Source organism: Hippopotamus amphibius, chromosome 5 (genome assembly GCF_030028045.1).
Source record: "Hippopotamus amphibius kiboko isolate mHipAmp2 chromosome 5, mHipAmp2.hap2, whole genome shotgun sequence".
Lineage (NCBI taxonomy): Eukaryota > Metazoa > Chordata > Mammalia > Artiodactyla > Hippopotamidae > Hippopotamus > Hippopotamus amphibius.
Genome location: NC_080190.1, coordinates 160,772,734 through 160,795,260, shown reverse-complemented (window position 1 = coordinate 160,795,260; position 22,527 = coordinate 160,772,734). Strand labels below are relative to the sequence as shown.

Here is a 22,527-nt window from a genome sequence, read left to right as displayed (position 1 = left end):
TGCCAGCTCGCTTTCCCCTGCTTGTAACTGTTCTAAAGGAAGGTCTAAAAGCCGTGCAGCCGCGTCCTCTCAGAGGTAAACTCTCTCACTGCAGGGCTTTGCTGAGCCTTCCTGAGCCTGGGGAACACTGGGCCATGCGCTGGTGCTTAAACAGTTCATCTCTAGGTTAGTTGTGATTTTTTTTTTTTTTTCATTTTCTCAGTCAACCATTTTTAGTCTGTAAAAGAATTCTTTTTGCTTTCATCCTTCTCTTCATTAGAAGTTCATACCTTTACTCTGATCTCCACACCTCCCACACTTCATTCCACCAAAATCTATCTGTTTAGTGATAACATTAGTTAAGATGGCATTTGAGAAAGAGTGACAACTGACTCCCCCTCGCTCTCAGTACCAGCTGCCTCGCTATTACAAGCACACTCGGCTGTGGTCTGAAAAGGGGGCTGCAGACGAGAGCTCTCCTTGTGTTCACTGTGTTCACAACCTGTGCTTGTCATCTCCTGTGCAGCCTGGAGGGTAGCAGAGGGGAGAGGATGCTGAAATCAGGGGCGATGAGATATAAGACAGACAGCAGCTTTCCTTCAAGGAGTTTTTTTAATGTTCTTAAAAATTCATCAGCTGACAAAGGTGCTTGGCCTACGTGCATTTTGTTGATCTATATTAATATGAATCACAATCAGGAATCCAAGTTGGACTTGTTGCAGACTTACGTGAAATGCTCAGCAACAGTCCACATTGCTTTCTGCTGCAAGAAAATGCACGGGGAGTGCTTGGTTGAGAATTTCCCATAAAGCACCTTTCAGTAACATTCACCGGAGTGATCTTATTTCCCCTCCTCCTGCACTCCTTGGGAGAGGAACCACTTTGGATTCATTGAGCCTCTGCTTAGTGCTGATGTTCTGAGGCAGACGGAGAAGGAGGTGCCTTTTCAATTCCGCGAGGACAAGAATCTCAGCCTGGAGCTCATCAATCTCTGCAAAGTTCTATGGATTGTGCTCATGTACCCTCTGCTATTTAAGGAGAATTTGTTCCTGTCTCTTCCGTGGGCTTTGTATTTTTGAGAAAACTTTCCATACCTTTCAGGAGAGTCCCATGGTTGTACGCATCCTCTAAAATTTTAAGAGCCACTAACCTAGAGGGTTTGTTGAAACATTCTGTAAATTTTGCACAGGATATTTTAAGCAAAATTCAGAAGGAAAATTAAAAACAAAACCCTTCTTTCCTCCCTGGCTTATGGGATTCTCACTCCTTGCCCAGAGGTCAATGAAAGAACTGTGTCCAGAGGCAATGTGACAGAGCAAAGGAGCCGTGGAAGGGGAGACTGTGTTGTAGCCAAGACTGATGCCAATTGGCTTTCAGAATCTGTGTAGTCTGCGCAGTACTAGCTGTGAAGAGGTTAAAGAAGAATACTTCCCCTCAACCCCCACCACACAGGTACAGCCTGGAAGGGACGTGCTGACTACACAGAAAGTTTGGTGGCTTCTGTGCCCCATCAAGCACACCCACAGATATTCAACAAGTGTGCAAAACCAGAGTTAGTCTTCTTAAAGAATGGTCCTTTAGCAAGGTTCTCTCTGTGTCCTACTTGTGAATTTTGACAAGTCCCTTCATCCCCCAACCTGTGTTTTCTTACCTGTTCAATCCAGGTGGCTACTCACCTAAGCAGCCTTTGAAGGATATAAGAGTTAAATGACAAGAGCTGCTGAATCGCTGAGGAAGACATGAAGCGTGAAAGAACAGAGAAACGTAGGTATGCTAGTCTCCATGGAAAGAATGTGATTGTTTTGAAAGGGCAACTATGATGAAAGTAACCAGGTAGATAGATGGCTTCCAGGAAGAAGAAACTAGTGGGTAAGCTGTAAGGAACTTACTGAAAGTGAGTTTGGAAACCAAAGTATTTTATATGAGTTTTCACTTACAAACGTACATAATGCTGTGTTTGAAGATTATTACGTGTGTCTGATGTGCAAGGGGGCCAATCAGGAGTGTGGATTTGAACCAGAAGTCAGTTCAGTGATCATTGTGAAAAACTCTGTGGACCTTTTGTATTTTGATTTTAGCCTTCTGGACACTAGCCTGACCAATCAAGGGCCTGAGGTCCCCTAAAAACATATCCCTGGGCTCTAAGCCCACTGGGCAACCACTCTTCTACATTAACCCTGCCAGGCTGTGACTACTTCATGTGTCATTAACTTGCATGTGCAACATAGAGATTGAAATCTTTAATAGTAATACTGCCAGTAACGAGGATGTGCTGGGCTAGGCACTGCTTTATGTTATTACAGTTATTCTTCACAAATACTCTGCAAAGTAAGTATAAGAGATTTGTTGGAATTAGGTTAAATCTGGTTGATAATAATCAGGAAATAGCTTTCCTTGTCTCCCTGTCGCCTTCGTACTCCCTGGTGTATTGGCTTTCTCCTTGCTTTGATGGCATATCAGGGAGACCCTGTAGCTCCCTGGTCACTTTCAAGTATTAAAACACACAGTCGAATCTAAAACAGTATTTAACCTCACATCCAGTTTAAAGTTTCTCGGGACTTCCCTGGTGGCGCAGTGGATAATACTCTGATCTCCCAATGCAGAGGGCCCGGGTTCGATCCCTGGTCAAGGAACTAGATCCCACGTGCATGCTGCAACTAAGAGTTCACATGCCATGACTAAGGAGTCCACCTGCCACAACTAAGACCCGGCACAACCAAATAAATAAATAAATATTTAAAAACAAACAAACAAAAAAAAAACAACTTTTCCCCTCTGCCCTGGTCAGGTGTGTCCAGACGGTTAGGTAAATGTACAGAGTGCTTGGTCTGTTCTTCAGTTCTCCTTGCTCCACTTCTTATGCGATTCACCTAATTGCTGATGGGTTTTCCAAGGTTAGGGGAGTGGAAAGGATGAGAGATCAGGTGGCAGATGCTGTTTGTGCTGCTCTCTTGGCTGTTGAAGGGGCTCCAAATGGTAGAATCCAAATGCTGGCTCCTCCAGGTGGCACCTTTCCTGCGGGTTCCTCGGAGACGCTGTCTTGGCAATGTGCTGGACTAATCTCTTGGGACTTCTCTCTGCTCCTGCCCCTTGTGTTATCCCAGTCTTTTTGAGCAGATGAGTTAAGCTGGTTGCCTTCCATCAGATTCATCTGGTCCCTGTAAAATGTACACACACTTGCTCTGCTATCATGGGCACTTTGACGAGCTTTACTCTTAGTCTCTCAAGGCAGACACTATTCTCTGTGTTCCCAATGCCAGGGGAACATTTTTTAAGATCGCCCAAGATCTCCACTATGTTCTACCGCAGGATCAGCTTGGAAGCAGTCTTTGCATCCCTGCATCCCAGCAAACATCCAGCCTGGCAGTGAGATGCCATCCTGCCCTCTTGCAACAAATCCTCGCTCCGAGACTGATGACCCTACACTTCTTCATTTTACTCTGGGTGAATGGAAGCAAACCCACCCCTAATACTACAAGGTTCTTTGCAAGAATCCTATTCCCTCTATGGAAGCTTCTACCTGGGCTGTAAGCAAGCTATTGGGAGTGTTAGAGTTGGTCATCAACTAGCAGTGCTCATGTGGAGGGGTTTAGCTCCTCTCTTTAGAATGCATGGCTACTTAGCTTTTTCCCATCTTTGCAGTCTCAGCCAAAGCTCTAAGTTCTATTGAACATTTGTTCTAATTCTTTCACCCACAAGGAACTGTATCACAAAGCGATTTGTTGCAAAATGCTGGAGATTACTCAACTTGTAAGAGCAAAAGTTAGATTTAAACCCTGACTTTTCCTTCTCCCATGCTGATAATCTTTCCCATACTCCAAGTGTCCCATTTAACTGAAATTGCCTAGGACCAGGAAGAATGGACTATGCTGAATCCCGTTTTATAGATGAGTTAATAAAGTCTTAAAATTTTTAAAAATACTTGCTCAAGATGACCCCATGGACTGGTCAGAGTCCCAACAGAAGGCTATGCAGAGGAGGCCACTTTAAAAACAATTTAATAAAAGATTATTTGAAAAGGTGTGGGCAGTATTAGGAAGCTACGAGGGTTAGCACAGTACTTCAGGACTAGTTAGCAGCAGGGCTGTTACCTGTAGGATGAAAGGGAGGAGAGGAGGGGATTGTGTCCTAAGGGCCACCTCAAGAGGAGCAGGGACTTCAGGTGGTAGGAGAGAGCCAGTCGTAAGTCACGGCTCAGGGAGGAAGCTGGCCTGCTTGCATCCCCTCTCAACCTCCAACCTCCTCTGGGGGCCAAAACCAGAGGGCATTGCATCTTGTTGAAGTTGTCCCTGAAGGTTGATCTCCCAGAGCAGAGAGCCAGTGAAGGGTGGAGAGGGGATCTGGCCCACTCAGCTAGTCATGGCAGAGCTGGGGTTTGAAACCACATCTGCCTGCATGAAACCCAGTGCCACCTCTAGTTGCCTCTGCCCTTACTTCCTTATGTGGCTGTGATACTTTGTATTGTAAATGTTCTCCGGGCGGGGACTTTTTCTTATCTTTATAAATGCTGCCATCCCAAGCACACAAAGACATTCAGTAAATTTGTTGACTGAATAAATTAATGGATGAAGGGACAGGCTACAGATAAGCTTGAAATACATGGGGACATTATAAGCAAAGTGAGAGAAATGGTATGTATTGCAGTAACTCCCTGCATATGAGACGATGTCTACATACTTTTATATACATACATTTTTATAAGTATTTTGTATATATTGTCTCATTTAAACCTCACATATATCAGCACTTGAATTATTACTCCTTGATGAGTCACCCAAGTATATTTGTGTAATGACAGTAGCTGAAGCAAGATGTGAGCTCAGGTCGTCTGGCCCTAAAGCCAGTACTCCTGCAAGTACCACTCAATTGAGTATAATATGGTATAATAATAGGATAATCATAGTTCACTCTCAATATCTTTCTCTGTCTTTCTCTGTCTCTTTCCCCTCTCCTCCCCTCCCCTTTGCTCTCTTGCTCTCTCTCTCTCTCTGCGCCCCCCCTTTCCCTCTCTCTCTTCCTCCTGCCATTGACTCATTGCAGAAATCAAGTCATCTCTCCTAAAAGAGATGTCTCCCATTCTGGATGTGTCTGTTTGCTTCCTTGTCGTTTCATTTAAGTTGTTCCTCTATCCCATGCCCTATTTTGTATAAGTAAAGCTATTGAGGACTGATTTGGTTCAGAGTCAGCTTTTTTTTTTGGCAAGAACACTTCATGAGTGGTGCTGTGTGTTTCATATTAGAGCCCTCAGGATAGACACCAAGCCTGACTATCTCACCATTCATGAGGCAGAGAGTAATTGGTGAATTTAAGTGACTTGGGAAAATTTCAATTATTATTATTAATAATTGGTATTCTAAAGTTAAGCATCAACCATGTGGCAGGCAGTGTGCTTGGCATCACACGTATGTTATCTTGGTGAATCCATGCAAAAGCTGCATGGACGAGATATTCTCATTCTCATTTATTAGATGAAAAAACTGAGGCTCAAAGAAGTGAAGTAGGTTCCCTGAAGTCACACAACTAGGAAGTGGCAGAGGCAGGATATGAATTTGAAGCTGACGGACTCCAGAGTCTATGTTCTGAACCACTGTATCACATTATGTGTGGCTTCATTTCTTTTCTCACAGACCACTGCTAGAACTTTGATTCTTGCTCTTTTAATAGACTGTCTGAATCAAAGTAACTTATACATTTAACTTTAGAGCCAGTGTTGGGAAAAGGGCTGAGGAGGGAGGACACTTGGGTGCCAGCCATGCCATAGAAGGAGGGAAGAAAGGATAAGGAGGAAAAGAAGTGGAGCAAGGCACTTAGAAGAGGTGGTAGTAGGCAGCACAATCCAAAAAGGAAATCCACTGAGATTTTTTAAATCATAAAAAATAAAACCACAACCCAAAGTAGCTTAAGGAAAGACTGTCATTGATTTGCTTAAGTCACCAAACTATGGAAAGTCTAGAGGTGGACTGACCTCAGGGATCACTTGACCAACAGACTAGGCAGAATTCTGTAGAATGCTCTCTCCATCTCTCAGTCCTGCTTCTCCATGCATGCTGATTTCTTGCTCTCAGGCTGGCTGTCTCCACATGGCAGAAAGCATGGCTATAAGCAGCTCATTCTTAAAACCACGTGACCCAAGAGGAACTTCTTAACTCCAGTGGGGAAAATCCCAAGGAAGAATTCTGATTGGCTGGACCTGGATCAATCATTACAGTCAGGGAAGAGGGGCCCTATGATTGGTCCACTTGGCTCACATGTCTCTCCTATGACCAGGAAGGCAGGGTCTATTATGATAAGAAAGAAGAGAATCACATAGATGAGACTACTGAGGGTGGGGTGGGATTGTGAGCTGAGTAGTCACCACCATCTCCATTTTCCATATATTTTTATTATAAATGAATGACAACAGGTGATATTCAGAGTCAGGCTCTGGAGTGACTAAAAAAAGAAATGTAGGGGGAAGGAAACTGATGTTTATTAAACACTCACATGTGCTGTGTAATATTCCAAGTGCTGTATACATAGCTTATTTCGTTTTCACAACAGTACCACAAACTCAATATTTTATTCTCATTTTTAAAAAGAAAAAACTGAAGCTTGCAGAAATTAAATGATTTGCCTGAGATCAAAGTTAGTAAATATGAAGGTAAGATTTGAATCTACATTTTTATAGTTCTAATATCTATGCTCTTTTCTTTGGATTCAACATCTTTCAGTGCTGGAGGCACTGAGGAAAAATACCCAACTACAGAAATCCTGTGTATGAAGCAGATGCTTCTTCACAAAAATGAAGCAGAGCTCTATTTATTTACGGGTCACCTGGTCAGAGGAGAATCAAAATCCTGGCATGTATTGCAGAATAAAAACGGTTTTTCATCAGACAAAGCCAAATTGAGGGACATTCTACAAAATATCTGACCCATATTCCTTAAAGCTTTCAAGGTCATCAGAAACAAGGAAAGACTGTGATACTGTTACAAACTGGAGGAGACTAAACAGACATGGCAGCCAAATGCAATGTGTTATCCTAGATTTGATCTTGGAACAGAAAAGGGCATTAATGGAGAAACTGGTGAAATCCAACTAAAATCTGGAGGTTAGTTAAAAACAGTGTACCGGGGACTTCCCTGGTGGCACAGCTGATAGGACTCCATGCTCCCAAAGCAGGGGGCTTGGGTTCGATCCCTGGTCAGGGAACTAGATCCCGCGTCTGCCACAATTAAGAGTTTGCTTGCCACAACTATGGAGCTGGTGAGCCACAACTAAGGAGCCCCAGAACTGCAACTAAGGAGCTCGCCTGCTGCAACCAGGACCTGGAGCAACCAAATAAATAAATAAATATTTTAAAACAAAACAAAACAATGTACCTACATTTGTTCCTTAGTTTTGATAAATGTACCATGATAATGTAAGATGGTAATGACAGTGGACACTGAATGAGGGGTATATGGGTAGTCTCTGTACCATCTTTACAATTGTTCTATTAATTTAAAATTTTCCAAAATTAAAAGTTTATTGAAACAAAATTGTGTTTTGTTTTTCATCCCTGAGTAAAAACATGAGCAGTTGCAGAACCTGGGACAAGCCTGCAGATGGGAGCTCGTTAATGACTGTGATGAAGGGGTCTCTGGAGCTCCTGACACAGGGTGCTATGGACTGGATGTTTGTGTCTCCACCAAATTCCTATGTTGAAGCCTTAATCCCCAATCAGATGGTATTTGGAGGTAGCGTCTTTGTGAGTTAATTGGGTTTAGGTGAGGTCATGAAGATGCGACTTCAGGATGGGATTCATGTCCTTATAAGAAGAGGAAGAGACACTAGAGCTTGTTTACCCTCCGATGTGTGAGGACCCTTCAGAAGGAAGAGAGCGCTCACCAGAACCACATCTAGCAGCACCTTGATCCTGAACTTTCCTGCCTCCAGAACTGTGAGAAATAAGTGTCTGTTGTTTAAAACCTAGTCTGTGTTATATTGTTATAGTGGACTGGGCTAACTAAGACACAGGTGATGACATATGTCCTTATGCGTCACAAGCTAAAGGAATAACACCCTAAAATAAGGTTGCAGTCATGCGAGGGAATTGGTAATGGTTAACTTTTGCCCAAATCTCAGGTTCCACCTAAGCAAACTTTTCCTCTACAGATACCCTGCTAACATGCCTTCTGTTCAGACTATGGCATCTCTAAAGCTCACTTACTTCTGTGACACATTTGAATCACCAATCTAAGGTGATGCCCCAAAACTGTGCTGATAGATGAACAACCCTTGATGACGTCCCAGCTGACCCCCACATTTCATCTCCTGTCCATGGCTTCTCTTGGTTCTTTTGGTTTAGAAACACTGCAGAGCAGAGAGAGACTTGCTAATATCTCCGGGTGCCTGGCCTCAACTGCACCACTTAGACGACTTACTGAAAATGAAGAGTGATCTTCTCAGACCTAAAGACTCCAACATATATTCGCTCCTCTGACTAGATACATACTCAAAGGGGTTTGTGCATGGCAAATGCATTGTCAGGAAGAAATGGATGTAATTGACAGAGATGGATTTGGGCCAGACGGGGAGAGGGGAGACCTATGTGGCAGACTCAACGTCAGAGCACCTGGATGCAAATATCATCCCTATTGCATAACAGCTAAGAAATCTTGGATAACATTTTTTCTCTTCCAGTATCTTCATAAGCAAAATGGGAATGTTATTTAGTATCTCCCTCATATGTCCATCTTGAGATTAAAACTCAATAACTCAGGTACAGTTCTTAAGATTCTGCTTAGCACATAGAATGTGCTAAATAGATATTACGTTTTACTACTGCTGTTGATACTATTAGCAGTGTGGATTCTGATTCCTAGTTTCACAAGTTACCAGTTATGTGGCCCTGGTAATTGCAGCTTCCTCATCTGTAAATGGAGATAATGACAGTACCTTCCAGAGGAGCTGGGTGGATTTAGTGAGCTAAAGCAAGTGCATAATCAGCATGTGGACTGTGGAGGCTGCTTTCTCAATTCCTGAGTGTCCAGGGCTCCCGCTTTCTTGTCTCATATTTAGGTCTGCTAGTGGAGTAGAGAGACAACAGGATTTATAGAAGGGGTCTTCACATTGGCTATGCTATTACCAGGGTCTTTATTCAGTGTCTTTTCCTTTAAAGAAAAGCTGTGATTTTCTTGGAAGGCTGGGAATTGGCTCTCAAGGCAGTTACCCAAAAGGAGTAACTGCCTTGAGTTTTGAGAAATGGAATCATCATTGGAAGAAGCCTGTAATCTCTTTAATGATTCATTCTGTAACCCACATGTTAGCTTTGTCTTCCTTCTTCAGTTCTAGTCCCTTTCCAAATATATACATTCATGCACAGTCATTCCGGAATAATGTACACACTGAAGTTTTCTTTTTAGGGACAATGGAGTCAGGGATGTATAAACCTAGCCAGCACAAACTCCTTCAAGTTCTCCTTTGCTCTTCCTTTCTTTCTTTCCTTTTCCTTTTCCTCTTCCCATCTTCTCCCCTTTCTTTGCCTTCTGTCTTGCCAGTGTTTCCCTTCATTTTTGACACTCCCCAACTTTCTGGCCTAGCAGTAGAGACTGCTATGTGTTCCTCAAAGTTGGTTTTCTCTTTTTCTTGGGCACATGGTTAGATTAACATTTCCCGGTTCCTTTGTGGTTAGGTGTGGCCATGTGACTAAGTTTATCCAATGGAACATGAGTAGAAGTGACATGTACCACTTCCTGATAGTCTGGCCCATAATAACCTCCTGTGGACAATCCTCTCTCACTTACTCCCCCTCCTGGCTTGATGGTTAAGTCTGGAGACTGTTGATGTTATTGAAGTCTCCATCAACCTGGCTCCATGTGGGACAGAACTAACTCCAGCTCTAAGCCACCGCCCTCCCCCTTGCCATCAGGATCATCTTATGGGTGTTTACATGAGTGAGAAACTCTAGGAATGTGAGAACTAAATTTATGTGAGTGAGAAATAAGCTTCCATTGTGTTAAGTCACTGATATTTCAAGGTTTACCTGTTATAATCACTGGCTTTATATGAACTAATATAGCCATCTCCCTGAGGATTCCTCTTCCACTGTTTCTGATCTTGTGCTCCTCCAAATCTCTCTCCTCTTAACTATAATTAACAATGTGGATCTCAGGCTTCTGTGTCTGTGCTTGCACACTCACAATCAATGTAGTATTTAGCAAAGAAAGTTTTGATTACAAAGAACCACCTCTTTAAAGGGACAGATATACTAAATAATACTTATTTTCTGTGGCATACCATCTTTCATACAAAACATAATCATTATGTCATCTGCCCTTCTGTAGAAAGAGCAATGAAAGTCAACTTTCACCTTCAGCACCCCTTGGCCTAGTGCTAAAATAGACAACAAAAGTATAGTTTGAAAGTCATAGGATTTCCTGTAAGTCAAAGGAAGGCTATCAAGTCAACTTGGACTTGAATCAGGCAAGTCCCCCTAAGGAAGGACCTGATTTGAATCTTAAAGAATGAGTATGGACCATCAAAGGGTGGAGGAAGGATATTCTTGCACAAGGACTATGAATAAGAAGGCAGTGAAATGACATGGGCCTCCTGGAAACTTCATTTTAGGTCAGGGCAGTATGAAAGGCGTACGACTGGGGTATGGGTGTAGTGGGAGATAAAATTGGACATTGCAGCTGGGACCAAATCCTGAAGGTTGGTCAAGTTGAAGGTTAACATGCATCTAGCACTATCTGTTCTTGTCTTCTTAGTAAGATACCATGTCATGATTTCCTAGTCACCACATCAAAGATAACTCCCGTTCCCCATACAGGGCTCTTCCTGTGTGCTAAGCACAGTCCCTCAGGTGGAGGAGATGCCAATGGGATGACAGAGCTTCTCACAATTGCTCTGAATTGACACTGTCCTGGGTGTTTCTAGGGTCGGCCTTACTCTATGTGAATTTGCTGGGGAGCTTTCACGAATAAAAAACCATGGGGCTTAGGAGAACTCAATGTGGAACACTAAAAATCTCTTTTCTGTGTGGGCCAAGAGACTTTTTATCTTCAACCACATTATCATCATTGTTGCTTCATTTTGTCCTTTTAACTTATAAAGCTCTTTACTGTTCATAATGGCTTTCACCTAAATGATTTCAGTTTCTTTTCCCTGCTGTCCTCTGCCATTTGCAGAATGGATTCCATGATCTCATCATATAGGTAAACAGCCCAAAGTCTAGAGAGTTGAGATAATTTGCCTCTCCTCCTCTGTCAGAGGTTGAGCCAGGACTAGAATTGCAATTGAACATATATTTTCTAGGCCTTGATCTCCTTGAGACAAAGTGTCACATCTTCTAAATATTGTCACTTTATCAGTGCCTTATATAGCTCCTTAACCTATATTTTCTGTTTAGCAGAAAATGGTGATAAAAACATGGGCTTTGAAATCAAAGGAAACCTAAATTCAGCACCTGGTTTTTTTGTACATTGGGCAAGTTATTTAACCATTTAAGCAACACGTTTCTTATTGGTAAGTGGGATTATTAATGTTTTTCTCCTAGGGCTGTTGTAAGAGCCAAATGAGGTGATATAAATGAGGCATTTAACATAATGCCTGGCACATAGAATTGCTCAATTTGTGCTAAGGTCTCCTGGTCTCTCTTTTAAATTATTTTGTTTTTTCATTTATAAAAATTTTCACTGTATTCATAAGTAGGCAAAATAGCATAGTGAACCAATACATATCAAACTCACAGCTTCAGGAATTCCCTGGTGGTCCAGTGGTTAGGACTCAATGCTTTCACTGCCGTGGTCCAGGTTCAATCCTTGGTCCCTGGTCAGGGAACCAAGATCCTGTGAGCCACGTGGTGTGGCCAAAAACAAACCAACCAAACAAAAAAACCCCAAAACCAAAAACCCTGGGCTTCCTAGGTGGCGCAGTGCTTAAGAATCCACCTGCCAATGCTGGGGACACAGGTTCGATCCCTGCTCCAGGAAGATCCCACATGCTGCGGAGCAACTAAGCCCATGCGCCACAACTATTGAGCCTGCGCTTTAGAGCCCGTGAGCCACAACTGTTGAGCCCCTATGCTGCAACTACTGAAGCCTACGGGCCTAGAGCCCGTGCTCCACAACAAGAGAAGCCACGGCAGTGAGGAGCCCGCGCACCACAACAAAGAGTAGCCCCCACTCAACACAACTAAAAGAAAGCCTGTGCACAGCAAAAAAGACCCAACACAGCCAATAAAATAAATAAATTAATTAAAAACAAACAAACAAAACCCCCAAATCTCTCACAGCTTCAACAATTATCAGCTCATGGCCATTTTGTTTCATTTCTCTTCATCTTCTTTCCTCTCTTGTATTATTTTGTAGGAAATTTCAAGCACTCTATCCTTTCATCTATAAACTGTACATTATATATCTTTGAAAGATAAGGATTGAAAAATAATAACATCCACATTGCAATTATCACTTCCTCCTGCAAAAACGAAAACAAAAACAAAAACCAATATTTGTAGCAGGCAGAATAATAGTTCCCAAAGACGTTCACAACCTGATCCCCTGAACCTGTGAATATGTTACATGGCGGTGAAGAATTAACATTGCATATAGAATTATGGTCGCTAAGGGGCAGACCTTAAAATAGGGGGATTACACAGGAGAACCCAGTGTAATCACAAGGATCCTTCGAGGGGAAGAGGGAGAGCAGAGAGGGAGAACCATAGACATGGCAGCCCTGGGACTCAGCCAAATGCTTCTGGTCTTGAAGATGGAGGAAGGGGGCCCTGAGCCAAGGAATACAGGTGACCTGTGAAAGCTGGAAAAGGCAAGAAGGGATGTTCTCCCCTAGAGTCTCCAGAAAGAAGGCAGCCCTGTTGATTCCTTTATATCAGTCCAGTGAGACCCCTTTCAAATTCCAGAACTGTAAGATAATTTGTATTGTTTTAAGCCATTAAGTTTGTAGTAATTTGTTACAGCAACAATAGGAGACTAATATCAATACAACAGTAATCACTTAATATCATCAAATATTCAGTCAGTTAGCTTAGTATTTGAACTAACAGCTTCTAGTCATTATACCTCTCTATTTGGACTGAAAGTCTGAAATACTGCTTTCATAAAGAATATTTCAGAGGGCTTAAAGTCTGCATTTGACCAGATAATTCAATCGAAGTACATTGCTTCTAAAATGGAAGGTTATTCTTGATGAAGGGCCTTTTATTTATTCATTTGCTCATTCTTTTATTCATGTGCTCTTTCTTTAGATAGCACATAATAGCAAGGGCCTACTGTGAGTTATCGATTGTGCTAGCTCTTGGGAGGGTAGATCTACTAAGACCCACTCTTTCTCCTTCAAGACAGTAGCATCAGATCAGTACAAAGATTAAAAACACACATTCTGGGAACATACTTTTGGGGTTAATTTCAGCTCTGTCCACCACCAGCTGCATGATCTAAGGCAAGTTAAGTAACATCTCTGACCCTCAGTTTTTTCCTATAAAAAATGAGGTCAGTAGTGGTAGCTACCTGATAGGATTGCAATGAAGATTAAATGAGTTAATTAATATATATATAGAACCCACGGAACACTGCCTGGAACATGTTAAACATTCCACAAGTTTTTTGCTTATTTATTCTATACCAAGGATTGATGGTCTTGGCTCAGATCTTGCTCAAGTTCTGAATCCTCACTTTCTCATCTTCAAATGGGATTAACTAATAATAGGAACCTACAATATTTAATGAAATAACAAGTATTTGGTACAGTGCATAGAACACAGTAGATAATCAATAGATATAAGTGGTAATCATTTTTATTGTTCATTTGGTTGCTCACTTTACTTAAGAAAATCCCAGATCAGTGATGTTATATAATATTTTTTGAACTAAGAGGAGAAAAGCCAAGCAGTGCTCGTGCATCTCCTTTATTCTACCAGGTCAGTCAACCATTTTTGCTTCTGTGCTGTGGAAGGAAAAAGCAGAAGACCAGGGTTAGGAAGGCATTCAAAATCATTATAAGAAGCATGGTGTGGTGAAACACCCTAAGGTAATTCACCTTAGTAGTTACCCTTTATATAATCCTCTCCTCTTCAGTGTGGGTAAAACCTGTGACTTGCTTCTAACCAACAGAATATGGCTAAAGTGATCGACGGCACTCTTGATTAGGTTATGTTATATAGCAAAGAGTGTCCCTCTTCTCTAAGGCCTAAGAATAGAAGCATTTTTTCAGGAAAATTTCCAATTAGCTGGAAAGTCATCAGTTGCTGTATGCCACAATCCTCTTGTGGCATGACCTGACTTTTCAGCAAAGAACTTCAAGTATTCTTGCAATCTGCTGGGTTTGACTGGTGAGGCTGATCAAGAAGAGGTCCTGGAGAGAGATTTGTCAATTATACCCAATTTCATTCCAAGTTTTGGCAAAGAATTCATCTTGGGTAAATTTTTCTCTTGAATGGACTAGGGTGAGGCTATCAGTTGTAGCAGAAGGACTTTCAATCTGGGTGCTGTAGAGAAGAGCTAAGTACTAAGTAAAGTAACACCAAATTATGGTCTCACTAATAGTAGAAATGAATAGGCAGCCCTTAGAGTGGAGAATTCCTGAAGCACCTGCTTTTCAAGGCTTAATTACACAAAAGAAAGACAGAGAACCTGCTTGGGATACCAGGAAAACTGAGGCACAGACATACACCAACCCCCCCTCCACCACACACACACACAGTCAGACCTAACCAATCACAGACGCTTTAATGAATAATCCAAGATTTTGCCGTCAGAAAATATTTTATTTTTAGCATACATGTAATTCTTATGTCTTATCATTCACAAAAGAGGATAAGGAACAGGCATTGTGAGCCTTTCTTTGTTTAGGTCTCTAAAGGGCTGTGGAGACCCTGCTTGGGCTACACATCTAACGACACTTGGAGACACTCGCTTTCCATGGCTCTCCAAGACCCCTGCTGGCTCTGACAATGGCAAAGTTACAGTTAAAAACTCAATTCCTGTACAGCCACCTGTTGTTGATCTCAATTTGTTTCCCTCTAGTCTCTAGAGATACACGGACTTGTGAATACTTCGAGCTGGGGAGAACCTTAAGGAACACCTAGGTAATCTCCATCATTTGGCAGAGGAAGTAACGGAGCCCCAGAGGAGTGAAGTGATGAGTTCAAAGTCACGTGACCACTCTGGTACAGGGACAGAATGAGCAGCCTTAGCCCGGCCCTCTTTCCAGCTCTCTGTGTTTCGTCCTCCCTATTGCCATTCTGCGCATGCTGGAGGAAGAGGTGGGTAGACGTTCAGGGAATGCAAACTCATGCTAATGTTTGAATATTAAAATTTAATATTGTAATTTTAGCCTAAAACAAAACCAAATTAAAAAGGTATATCTGCTGCAAAAACATTAAATAATGCATTTCTGGCCCCAATACACATGATTCTGAACAATCTGGCTGGTAGATTTATTCCTGGTAGCAGGGCTGGCATGGGCAGCATGGGTAGAAGGGCAGCAGGGGTAGGAAGGCAGCAGGGCTTCGTGGGGCCTCTTTCCTATTGCACGTTTTCTTCCCTTTGTCCCATTACACTCCTCAAAGCCTTCTGTTTCCATATAGTGGCCCCAAACTTTCCTGCATGCTTAGGGAACCCTTGCCACCATCAAAATTGAGGTTTTGTGTGCTCACTGGGTGGCCACTTGTATTCATTTGCTATGGCTACCATAACAAAGTATCACAGATTGGGTGCTTTAAATAGCAGAAATGTATTGTCTCGCAGTTCTGGAGCCTGGGACTCCAAAATCAAGGTGTCAGCAGAGTTGGTTCCTTCTGAGGGCTGTGAGGGAAGGCTCTGTTCCAGGCCTCACTCCTTGGCTTGTGGATAGCTGTCTTCATGTTCACATGGTATTCTCCCTATGTCTTCACGTGGTCTTCCCTCTGTACTTGCCTGTGTCCAAATTTCCCCTCTTTATAAGGACGCCAGTCATATTGGATTAGAGCCTCCAGAATTTTTACTGAACGCAAGTTCATGTGCCCGACTCACAATGAGGCCAAACAATACTGAAACATTGGAGTTTGCAGCAGAGAAAGATTTATCGCAGGGCCATGCAAGGAGACGTGGGACTCATGCCCCCCAAAAGCCTGAACTCCTCAAAGGGTTTCAGCGAAGCCCTTTTAAAGGCAAAAAGAGGGAGGGGCATAGTTAGTTGTTGCAAACTTCTTGGTGTTAGAATCCTTTGTTCTTACAGCTGTCCAGGTAGGTCAGGTCATGATGTTCCTGTAAACTTGCAACAAGACAAATATTAGTCTGTGTCCTGCAACTTTATACCCCTCTGTGAATGGACTCTTAAAGGTCAGAGTCAGCATGACTAAGCACAGGCAACAGAGCACAAAGGTTAAAGCGAAAAAGGAACAGATCTAACATGGAGGAAGATTTGTTCTTCCCTATTACACAAGGTCTTCATAGCTGCTAAGTCTCCAGGATTACCTCTTGCCACTTTCCTCATGTCCTCACACGCCGACACCACGCTCCTGGGACTCACTCACTCTTAGACTAATTCACTCTTAGTCTCATCTCTCTCACAGCTCCATCACCTTTGCTACCTTCCCTCAGCCAGGAATACCCCTTCCCCCGTTCACTACCTAGCCAAAGCTCTATTCACCCTTCTATTCTCTACGGAAGCAGCAGCAGAAGCATACCACATGTGAAGCCCTCTCCTGGCTCCCGAGCCACTGTAAAGGCCACTTTCCCTATGTCCCAACAACCTTAGAAAATTACTACCATTAAATGATGACGAGGGCTATAATTATTTGTTTGCACTTCTGTTTCCTCCCTAAGACTGTGAGCTCTTGGAGGACAGAAATAGATTTTTTCACTCTCAGTTCCTTTCTATCATAGCACCTGATGGTTTTCCTTGCCTTCTTAACAATAGCAGAAGCTTAAAGATGTCAGCTCTAAGGAGAAACAGAATGCGGGGGTGAATTTTTACTAACATAAAGGGAGATCTCACGAGATGTAGGTCTTACGCGATGACCATTATTCAGCCTTAAACTGCCATCCGCCCTGCCCAGCCCCTCACTCCTGGCAGCTGAGGTAGAGTGATTACCTGCCTTATCTGAGGTTGGGAGGCAGAAGCTCTTGCTGGTTTTTTCTGCTGCCCTAATCGATGGTAGGTGGTGGTTCACAGGGGCACTGAGTCTGCGGTTTCCTGCTAATTTTTTAAAGGTGTGCTGAGTCCCTTCCCTATTACAGAATGACCTGGCTTTATCTTGATTACCTCTGTAAAGACCCTGTCTCCAAATATGGTAGTGCTCTGAAGTACTGAGAGATTAAGGACTTTGATGTATGAATTTGTCAGGGGACACAATGCAAACCATAACACCAACCAAACGGGTCAAGCACACGCTGTGAGCTGGCCAGAGGACAGGACACGGTTCTCACGGTGCTCAGCTCCTTTCTCAGCCCTGCCATTGTCTCCCTTCGAGAACTGGAACCTGTCGCTGCATCTTCCCCAGCCTCGAATTAGCGGAAATCACCCTGGCTTCTCAAAGCTGCAATGACAAATAAACAGGGTGGTCCTAGGACAACATGTGATATATCAAAGCATAATTAAACATAACTGTTTATGTTCCTCCTTTTGTCCACACCCAGAAACTCTTCACAGATAAGGACTGAGTCCAGTCACTCAAAGAGGAAACTGAGCAAAACACACGCACCTATCTACCCCTGGGAACTTTCGTTCCAACAAAACCTCATATGTGAAAACAAATAAGATCCATGTGTAGAACAAAGAAAGGAGAGTGACAGAAGCAAGGATGGGACCACCCAGGTCCTTCCCTCTTTTCTCCAATATTTATGCACTCACTGAGAACACTCAGGCATAATTTCTTGCAATGTTCCTCTAGTCATGCAGGGCAACTACTTGGATAGTTTTATTTTATATTAAAAAAATAACAACAGTGATATATATATATCATAAATAAGGATATATATATCTTACAAAGTTGGGAATATCTTTACATACATTTTTCAGTAAAAATCTGTTGTCATTTTTTTTTGATAAAAAGTAGGCTTATATAATAAGCGCCATTTGAGAAATCCTTCATTTCTCCATGTTAACAATGCACCTTGAATATCTTTCTATAGTAATACATATTCTTCTCCATGCTATTTCAAATGGCTAAATAGTTTTTTGTTGTATGAATGAACCATAATTCATTTAACTATTCATTATTGATGGGCATTTAACTTCTAGCCAGCTTTGAATTATTATGTTATTATTAGAAACCAATGCTTGGAAGGGATCCTTAATCTTTCTATATCTCCCTGCTCTTTCCACTGATACTATTATTAATCTTTGGATATATAGCCCAAACTCACAATAGCTGGGATGGTAGGAGATGGAAGGGACAAGCTATTCACAGAGCTATGTTCACAACGTTTTTAAAAATCCTATGCAAGGATTTGTAAATTTATCTGGAGAGACTTATTATGCCTGTGCCTCAAATAAATCAGTTACCAAACCATTGCTGAAAAAATTCTTCCAGCAGGACATTCTAAAACAATGGGGAGAGAAAAACATAATAATTAGATGTCAGAATAAGTCGCAAAGGAGTGGCAGAGGAATCTGGAGAGGATTTTTGATTGGAAGGAAAAATAGTTGAGGAAGCAGGCAGTGAGTGAAGATTGAAAGGGCAGCAAACCTTTGCCATAATTCAGCATAAAGGGAGCTCTTATGCAGAATGTGTTAGATAAAATCCAAAATAATGCCTTAAGTAAGGAGCCACTTTATGATTTTTGGTGCTTTTGTCTTTGTAGAGCTTTGTGGAAAAGGACTGGGAGACACACAGCCAGGAGTTCAGTCCTGGAATTTCAGCTAATTCTGTTGTGCAAATTTAAGTAGATCTGTTACTGTCATTGGCTGAACTTTCTGAATCTGTAAAATAAGGATGCTGGATTAGAAAATGAATAAGATCCCTCTTAGATGCCATTAAAAAAAAAAAAAAAAATCCTGGGTCTCCTAAGATTTCACAGATAGAAAACCAACATCTTAATGGATATAGAATCACACAGGGGCCAGGAGGTTAAAAGTGCAGAAGTCAGGGCTTCACCAAACTTTATTAAGCATCCACTCCCACCTCAACTATAATCCTATCACTCCTGCCCTCCCTTCTGGGTCCTGTCAATTTACTACCCAGATCAACTGACTAATTTTGTCTGAAAAGGGAATGGAAAATCTCTGTGTCATCGGATACACTTTCAATTTGATGGATGAGGCTTAAGTTCCAAAGAGAGTGTTAGGCAGGAAAATCCGGCTCTTTCCAACTAATTACTGCATATCTGATTTATTTCCCTCCTTAATGCTGTTTATTTTGTTTTTATTCAAAATACAAAATTGCTCCCTGAGTTGGGAGATTAATGGTTTTCTTCTCCTTTAGCAACAGATCATTTGTGGATCCAGGTTATAAATAGGAGGTTAGAATCCATGACTCATTGTTTTTTCCTTTTTCATATGGGATGTCCCCTGAGATTAACTGTGGCTTTTTCTTTTAGGTTAAAACATTAATGTCTAATTATTTGCAGGCTGCTATGTTGGAGGGTTTTGTTTTTAGAAAAATGTAATGGTTTTCTTTTGTGCCATTCTCCTGGAAAATTTCATATTTTGATAAACTAGAAATTTTAACATTATTGAGCCATGGTTTAATAGAGCACAATTTTGCTTGATTCATTCATTCATTTAACAAATGTACACGTACTGTGTGCTTGCTCTGTGTAAGGCATGTGGCCGTTCAGTGTCTCAGATGCAGCAAGGCTCTGATACTGAGGCTGGAAAGAAAGAATATAGAGGGAGAGAATCGCTTCTCAGGTCAGTTTGCTGTGTGCTTGGTGTTTATTCAGTTGTTTATTATATCAATATATCCCCTCTCTGGTCCAACAAACATCTTCTGCAGTCACAGATCCTGCTGGGGGTTTACAGGAGGATGGTGCATTTGGTATGCATGCATGCATTCAGCCACAAAGTAACAACAAAGCACAATCCTCTACTAGGTGCCATTCTCTAACCCTCTGTGAGATGTGGATGGAGAAAGGGAAACACAATTATGAAAGACTTTGAATGACATGATTAAGGAGTGTTGACTTAATTTAGTATATTTTAAAAAAATTTTATCTGTGTTTTCCGGTACTTCCTAGCTGTTTAATTGGGACAAGTTACAAAACCTCTCTGTGCCTGTTTCCTCACCCGTTAAATGGTGTATCCATCAGTGTCCAGTTAAGAAAATAGAATGCACTACAGATAATTCCAGCAGAGAGGGATTTAATGCAGGGAATTAGTTACAACCTTTTGGAAGAGGAGTAAAAGGAAGAAGAGAGTGAATCAGAAGTGAGGAAGTGCTGACCAGTCTTTGGCAGGAGCCCAGCCTGCACATGCTGCTGGCTGCAGGAGGTGCTATTGCTGTTACTGATCAGGAGGTCCTGTGAATCAGGAGCTACCCTCCCCCTAATGCTGCTACCACTTGGGGAAGGAGAGGGAAAAAAATCAGAACAATGCAAGAGCAAACTTCTCCTTCCAGCTTTCTAGTCTCTCCTCAGTGCCTCCCATTGGCATAGAACCTGACCAGAAAGCAGCTGACCAGTGAGCCTGGAAAATGTAGTTTGCAGGCTTCTTTCTACAAGCCCTGGAGTATAAAAGAGGTCAGAGGAGGGCAGGAATGGAGCTGACAACTACCAGGCAAATAACCAGCACAAATGGGGATAATAATGGCACCTACCATACATGGTTGCTGTGAGTTATGGAGTTAAAGTATGCAAAGCCCTTTAGAACAATCAATGCCTGGTGCATAGGAAGCAGTTGGTATTAGTGATTATTACTTTTATCTAGTGACTCAAGGGAATTAGGGAGGACATGTAAACAGCACAGTGATAGAATCGGATTTATATTTGACAGTGTTCAGCTGGGGGCCATATAAGAGTATGAACCTTAATGGGTTACACAAGAGGCAGGGACCATGTAGGAGATGGTTGGAATATCTCTGCGATAATTGGGATGAAGAAGAGGGTTCATCATTACATGGTTATTTAGGCAATAGAATTATCTAGACTTTGTGATTGATAGGAAGATGCAGAAGGAGGACTGTCCAAGATGCTTCCAAACTTTGGCTATGGGTGATTGTATAGAGAATGCGTAGTTTCATTATTCATCATTATGTCATCAGGACAGGGATGGAGTGTCTACTGACCATGGACTTCCTGCAGCTAGCATAGTGCATGGTAGTCTGTGTGTGTGCTTAATTATTATTCCCGGATAAATCAACCAATGAATAAATTGTCTATTTTTCTCACTTTTTTAAAGAAAAAATTGAAATATGGAGACAATAGATCACTGCAGGGTTCTATAGCTAGTGAGTAGCAAAGTCACACACCTGCGTTTCTCATGTCCAGTGTAATTTATGGTGACCATACAGACTCTACACAGGAAACATAACACCACAAATGCACACAGTCGGTCCCTGTGCCAACTGTGATTCTGGAATAGCTAGAGTCCAGACTCCTACTTTTTAAGAGAGAGATTAGGACAGTGTGTCACCTAGGCAGGTTATATTCATACAGACAACTATGATAACTGCTAACATTTGCACAGGACATTTTTCAGAAAAAAAATGGAAATCAGTTCCATTAATTAAACAAGCATGTGTTACCTACCTGGACAGTCTTTGTGCTAGGAACTTCAACTAAGATGCATCCCTTTCCTCAGGGAACATGGTATGAGGACAGAATCTTCAGAAATGTATGTTTCAGGAGCTTCTCTGTATTTGAAAAGGTGGAATGCTGGGAGAATATAAGAAAACCTCCTCCACAGCACCAGGCCCATCTTATAGTGGGCACTGTTGGGTCACTTCTGGGATTTCTTGGCTAACAGAACAGACCAGAGTCAGAGTGCATGTGAGGCCAGTCTGGGTACTACACCTCCCAGAGTGAGGTCTGTGGATGTCCTGCGTCAGTGACTCTGAGGATGCTTGCTAGAAGTATAGGTTCTTGGGCCCCAAACCAGACCTACTCAATCAGAATCTCACGGGGTAGGAACTTCCCGCAAGGACAGGCCTCACAAATTCTTCCTTTGGCCTCATCAAACCAGGACCTTCAACTGTTAGCCTGCCACTGATCTGATCCTTCCCTAAAGGGCAAAAGCAGTCTCTCTCTTCCTTTAATGCTTTTTCCTTCCTCTGGGCTCTCCTTGTTGTGCTGTGCATGTCTGTCCTTTTATGTGTCTTCCCACTAGCCTTTCTTCTCTTTGTGATGACAGGAGTTGCTGTCTAATTGCAGTTCCCCAAGTCCCCCAGGTTCAAGAACTTGCATTCAAGTCCCTGAATGTGCTTTGCCTTCTGTTGACTCTAAGCATCTTCACAGCTAGTCCTCACCTGACCAGTCTCTCCATGTCTTTGTTTTGTTGTCTCTTAATCATCTTCCCAAACAGCCCAAACGAATTCTCTTCCAGGAATCCATTCTGCACCTCTCTCATGGCCACAGGTTCTTTGCGCTCCCCTCATCTGAGTGATTCTCTTTATATTGTAGCTTTCTCTCTGTTTATCTGCCTCTTCTC

At 42.2% G+C, this 22,527-nt stretch overlaps 1 protein-coding gene across 6 annotated transcripts in view; it reads left to right on the top strand.

The window, feature by feature from the left end:
- The window catches only part of LRATD2 (LRAT domain containing 2), a 34,348-nt gene extending 26,935 nt beyond the window's left edge, over nt 1-7,413 (top strand). For 2 of the 6 annotated variants that reach the window (XR_009053806.1, XR_009053800.1), the window contains exons 4-5: nt 1,644-1,747; nt 6,690-7,413. The gene's annotated coding sequence lies outside the window, so the exon portion shown is untranslated. Of the gene's footprint in view, nt 1-94; nt 168-1,643; nt 1,748-3,288; nt 5,295-6,689 lie in introns of those variants that run through there. The other 4 variants (XR_009053803.1, XR_009053802.1, XR_009053801.1 and 1 more) reach the window with 4 other exon arrangements.
- The last annotated feature ends 15,114 nt before the right edge of the window (nt 7,414-22,527 follow it).